General features: G+C 39.1%; 1 protein-coding gene and 1 long non-coding RNA gene across 2 annotated transcripts in view; one reads left to right on the top strand and one right to left on the bottom strand.

Moving 5' to 3' along the window:
• Positions 1 to 5,917, bottom strand: part of LOC107671314 (mastermind-like protein 3) — a 148,382-nt gene that overhangs the window by 128,010 nt on the left and 14,455 nt on the right. The gene's annotated exons all lie outside the window — the stretch shown is intronic.
• The window catches only part of LOC107671323 (uncharacterized), a 16,494-nt gene that overhangs the window by 2,670 nt on the left and 7,907 nt on the right, over positions 1 to 5,917 (top strand). Inside the window, exon 2 of the long non-coding RNA XR_001632188.1 lies at positions 3,394 to 3,404. This is a non-coding gene — a long non-coding RNA (uncharacterized LOC107671323). The remainder of the gene's footprint in view (positions 1 to 3,393; positions 3,405 to 5,917) is intronic.

Raw genomic sequence — 5,917 nt, forward strand, 5'->3', positions numbered from 1 at the left:
CGTTCCGAACGTTGTTTAAGTGACATACACCGGTATTGCGGTATTTTAAAAATTCATATCATAACAAAAATAAACACCGGTATTCGGTATGAACCGGTATACCGCCCAGCACTACCAAAAGCTCCATCATTACGTTTTTACTTTCACTTTCTGAACAGTGAATTGAGATTAAGACATTCTTGTGCAAAGTTTGCACGTTGCTTATGTGATATCCATTGGCTCGCATTCATGGTTTAAAACAGAAATATTTCCAACATTATTTGCGACGTAACCAATTACCCCTGTACCGAACATACCGAACCGTGAATTTTGTTACACCCCAGATAGATAGATAGATAGATAGATATATAGATAGATAGAATAAAAAAAAATTACATTAAAATAAACTAGTTCTAATAAATACATTTATATTTGTATAATTATTTAGGCAAAACGTACAGCAGGCAAATAAATACTCCTACCCAATATACATTTTAGCCTAAAATATTACTATTAATTAACTTCAAAACCACATACTATATGCTTAAACAGACCCAGCACTCAAAAAACTGTACAGAACAAATACAGATACATAGAAAGTATGTATTTGAATGGAAATAAAATAAAATAAAACAAATAAGCAGCTCTCCCCATTTCGGCTCTGACTAACTACTTCCTGCCCACCCTACCTCTTTCTCCCCCTCTTTCCTTCAGGATGGCCCGCCCTCATTACACTTGTGAGAGCGTAAGCTATTCGAGGGTGTATTTTTAGCCTCATGTTTGCAGATTAGCCAAGTATTTTTAGACAGTGTTATCCAATAGCACACCCCCTCCTACGCACACACACAACCCCACACACGTCACATGGCCTCTGCTTACTACTGCCCACCCCTAAATTAACATTTAAGACAGAGAGAGAGAGACCAAGAGAGAGTTTTAGATGTTTAGTACTTACATTTGACAATTTTAAGCAAATGTTATGTAAAAAATATTTTTCAAATGCTACCTGACTGAAACCACAAACAACACAGGCCACTTCCTAATGCTACAAATGACTGTATAAGCTCTACAGCGGCCACTTGCTTTATAATTATGAGTAAGAGATTCAGAAAAAAGCCTCTAGCGCTCACTCTCTCCCTGCTCTCTCTCTGTTTTTACAGAGAACATTACATAATTTTCTCTCTGAAATGAGCACAGTCTAGTCTTTTCGCACAAACACACAAACACACACTGACAGATCCAAGATGACAGCCAGGCTGTTCCCGGGTGTCTGCATCACTGTCACCATGACAACTCCCAGAGATAGAAAGAGAAAACGAGAGAGAAAGAGAAAGGCTAACAGTGAACACCTGATAAGCTAGACCAAAAACAGGATGCAAGGTCTCCATCATGAGTAAAAGGTTACATTAGCAGTCAAAAGAAGCTTTCGTTGAGCCCAATGTAAACACAATGAAGAACAGACTGTAACTACAGGAAAACCACCTGACATCCAACCTCAAAGTCAAACTTAGTCATATCTTATTATCACATACAAATTCGAGGAGGTTAATTTAGGATGAAAACATAAATATTTGCATTTGGTATGAGATCACATAAACCTCTTTGCACATTTTTATGCTTAAATTCTAAAGTGTCATTTTCAGATGTCTAAATATTTTCTCTATCCCAGCACAGAAACGATTACAATGAAACTTTTCAATTACTTTAACCTTTTGTTAAAGTAAGGTGTACACGCTGGCTCTGCGGCACCATCATTTAAAAAAAATAAAATAAACACAACACAACGGCTGCTGCAAAAATGCAGTAAAAACCTGTTCATTGGTTAACGGTAAATTATCATCTCATATACAGTGAAAAATTGTAAATAGCTTTACATCACATTATGTAATTTTACTGTAAAATACTGCAAAATGTATGGGTTTAGAGTAAAAACTATGAACTACCATATAATTTACAGTAAATTTTGTAAAATCAAAAAAAATAATTTTTGTCATCAGAAATTTACAATGGTGTGTTTTGTGTCTGCATTTCATGTTAATTTGTGGATGTTTTAGTGTCGTTTTTATCACTCTGATGGTGTTTTGTCTTTGTGTACATGACCCTGCATCATCATATATGAGTATTGGCCATGCTTTATGGACAGTACAATTTATCATGTGACATTGTCTATTGTGCTACATGCTTAAAGGGGTCATATGATGTTGCTAAAAAGAACATTATTTTGTGTATTTGGTGTAATGAATTGTGTTTATGCGGTTTAAGGTTAAAAAAACACATTATTTTCCACATACTGTACATTATTGTTTCTCCTCTATGCCCCGCCTTTCTGAAACGCGTCGACTTTTACAAAGCTCATCGGTCTGAAAAAGCGAGGTGTGCTCTGATTGGCCAGCTATCCAGTGTGTTGTGATTGGCCGAATACCTCAAGCGTGTGACGGAAATGTTACACCCCTTAACATATTGTGATGCCGTATCCCGGAGCGACGAGACAAAAACATTAAAACCCATTATAAACGAGGCATTTGTTGCATCCACTGGGGACATAATTATGGATTATAATGATCTATACTGGCTTGCGTTGCATCGCGCCATGTAAACATAAAACCATGTCTGCATTTGTGATCGGAGAAATGACAAACAAGCGCTACTCTACACTGCTCAAAACTCGCGTTTAAATCATCAGTGGCAAATCCTTTAAATATGAAAAACGTACTTCCAGTCTGTGAGTCAGAACAGCCGGCATTGTAGTCTACTCTACCAGGATCAGGAAACAGTCCTCCATAAAATGTGCTGCACACATCTGAATATTTGGGTTGAACTGTTCTGGAACAGTGTTGTAAATACAACTTAACCACTGATTTCTAGTTGTGTCCTCTTTTGTGAAACACACAGCGGCCTTGAGTGAGCGGAGGCCGGCGGCTAGAGTGAGCGGCGGCGGGCGGGTGGGCTTGCGGCAACCACATGTGACGACCCCGGGCTGGACTCTGCTTCGTCCACGGTGAAAGCCGATCTGGCGATCCACAGCACGAAGTTGATGTATTTCCTCAGCGACCAGCACGGATCAGCTCTAGGCATGACGAAGCGGATATCGTCCTCTTTTGGAAGGCCAAACAAAGTAGTTTCGCTTTCACAACCAAACACATGGCAACAACAATACTACAGCGAGAAAAAAAGTAATGCCTTCTTTCTTTGCGTGAATATTTGTGCGGTGTTATGCAAATCTTCCCACATAGTGACATAGATATGTGGGAGCGTGATGGAACGAGCCGTTTTAGGTAGGTGTGGCTGTTTATCTATTGTCTCTTTGATGGTTCCATGAAGAACCTTTAACATCCATGGAGCCTTTCCATTGGACAAAAGGTTCTTTATAGTGGAAAAAGGTCCTTCAGATTATTAAAATTTTCTACACATTAGGGAAAATAATTGTTATTTTTAAAAACTGTTCAATGAAAGGTCCTTTGGGGAAACAAAAACTTTTTGGAAGCCTTATTTTTAAGAGTGTACCTGTACTGGCAAGCACCATAATAATACATTTTAAGACAAGGGCAAATTTTGGTAGTTCAAGTAGATCGGTTTATTAACATTATATCCCTTAATTAAAAATATATATGCTTAAAAGTTGTAAAATATACAAGCACCGTGCCATTCTGTACTACTTGAAACATGGCAACCACTGCTGTTGGTTTTTTTATTGTAAATTTAATGGGATATTTTTTAGTGTACCAAAGCATTACTCTATTTGTCCCAACACAGCAACAGTGGCTCAACCAATGGTGTGAGATTGGGGCGGGAGCCGCGGGACTATATGCTAGACCAACCAATAGAAGATGGTGGGAGAGTGTTTAAAATAAGATGGTGGGAGTGTTCAAAATAACCTGTTTGAAAAATAACAATTTAGCAATTTCATTCAATAACACTCCTGGGGTAGAAATGATGTACATCGGCTTTAAGACAAAACACTAAATCAATCAAGATTATGAAGCACATACTTTATATAACAGTATTAAATAACAGTTCCACAATGAAAAGAAATACACTGTACAAAACTCTGTATTTTCATGTATACACATGTACATGTGTGTATGAGTGTGTGACTCAACTGTATCCTGGCAACATGAGAGAAAGAGGGAGGAGTGTAGTAGTCTGTCTCTTTCTCTCTGGTTCTCTCTAAGGGACCGTCTGTTTTGAAATATGCATGAGCGTGAGTGCTCAGTTTCACTTTTCTCATTTCTGCGTACTTGGAAAGCAGCTTCGCTCCCTGAAGAGCAAACCTCCAGTTAGGCACCGCAAGTGCTGCATAACCTGCATCATTAGGGGTCAATACCACATGCACAGACTCAAGAAGACACAGCCTGTGGGACACTTATTACAGTTTGCTCTAAGAATAAAGAGGAGTTTGAAATGCTACTTAGTTTGATTCTGTTGTGGATGTCACAGCAGGTCAATAAAAGCTGAGACGGTCTTCGTAATTGGTGTGAAATACAAAGTACAGAGGACATTGAAAATTAGTAAAGTATAAGGGAAACTTTTCAAGAGGTTTTCTTTTTTTTGCATTTGTTATCTAGTTGTTTTCTGAACCAGTCTGTTTAAACAAGGAAGTTATAAACCTGATCCAGAGAGCTTGACTGTGAATGTGCTCTATTGTATGCTGCAAATGTAGTAGGTCATCCAGGTGCTCCATTAATATTTTGTGTTCCATGGGAAAATAAAAAACCTTAAAAATCAATTTTTCTATTTTAATATATTTTAAAATGCAATCTATTCCTGTGATTGCAAAGTCTTGAGTGTCACATGGTCTTTCAGAAATTATTCTAATAAGCCTCCGTTCATATTTGGAACACAAATTAAAGGGGTCATATGACGTTGCTAAAAAGAACATTATGTTGTGTATTTGGTGTAATGCAATGTGTTTATGCGGTTTAAGGTTCAAAAAACACATTATTTTCCACATAATGTACATTATTGTTTCTCCTCTATGCCCTGCCTTTCTGAAACGTGTCGATTTTTACAAAGCTCATCGGTCTGAAAAGCGATGTGTGCTCTGATTGGCCAGCTATCCAGTGTGTTGTGATTGGCCGAATACCTCAAGCGTGTGACGGAAATGTTACGCCCCTTACAATACTGTGATGCCGTTTCCCAGCGCGATTAGACAACACCAATAAAACCCATTACAAACGAGGCATTTGTTGCATCCAGTGGAGACATAATTACTGATTATAATGACTTATACTGTCTTTTTACGCGTTGCGTTGCATATCGCGCTGCGTAAACAAAACCATGTCTGGAGAAACGACAAACAACAAGTGCTACTCTACACTGCTCAAAACTCGCGTTTGAATCGTCAGTGGCAAATGGTTGAACTGTTCTGGACCAGTGCTGTAAATACAACTTAACCACTGATTTCTAGTTGTGTCCTCTTTTGGAAGGCCAAACAAAGTAGTTTCACTTTCACAACGAGTGAGCGGTGGCGGGCGGGCTTGAGAACAGCGCGGCCGGCGGGCTTGCAGCAACCACATGTGACGACCCACAGTGAAAGCCGATCCGGCGATCCAGAGCGCGAAGTTGATGTATTTCCTCAGCGACCAGCACGGATCAGCTCTAGGCATGACGAAGCGGATATTGTCCTCTTTTGGAAGGCCAAACAAAGTAGTTTCGCTTTCACAACAAAACACACAGAGTCTCCACGACATGGCAGCGGCGGAAACAACAATACTACAGCGAGAATAAAAGTTAAGCCTTATTTCTTTGCGTGAACATTTGGGCGGTGTTATGCAAATCTTCCCACACAGTGACGCAGACATGTGGGGGCGTGTTTACACGAGGCGTTTTAAGAGGGCGTGGACCAGTCTTAATTTTTATAAAGAATATCTCTTTGGGTTTGAGACTTTAGTCTTTGCAACTTTAGGGATCTTCTTTATGCACCAAGAGCTTGTAACAC

Source organism: Sinocyclocheilus anshuiensis, unplaced genomic scaffold (assembly GCF_001515605.1).
Source record: "Sinocyclocheilus anshuiensis isolate Anshui unplaced genomic scaffold, SAMN03320099.WGS_v1.1 scaffold145, whole genome shotgun sequence".
Classification (NCBI taxonomy): Eukaryota; Metazoa; Chordata; class Actinopteri; order Cypriniformes; family Cyprinidae; genus Sinocyclocheilus; species Sinocyclocheilus anshuiensis.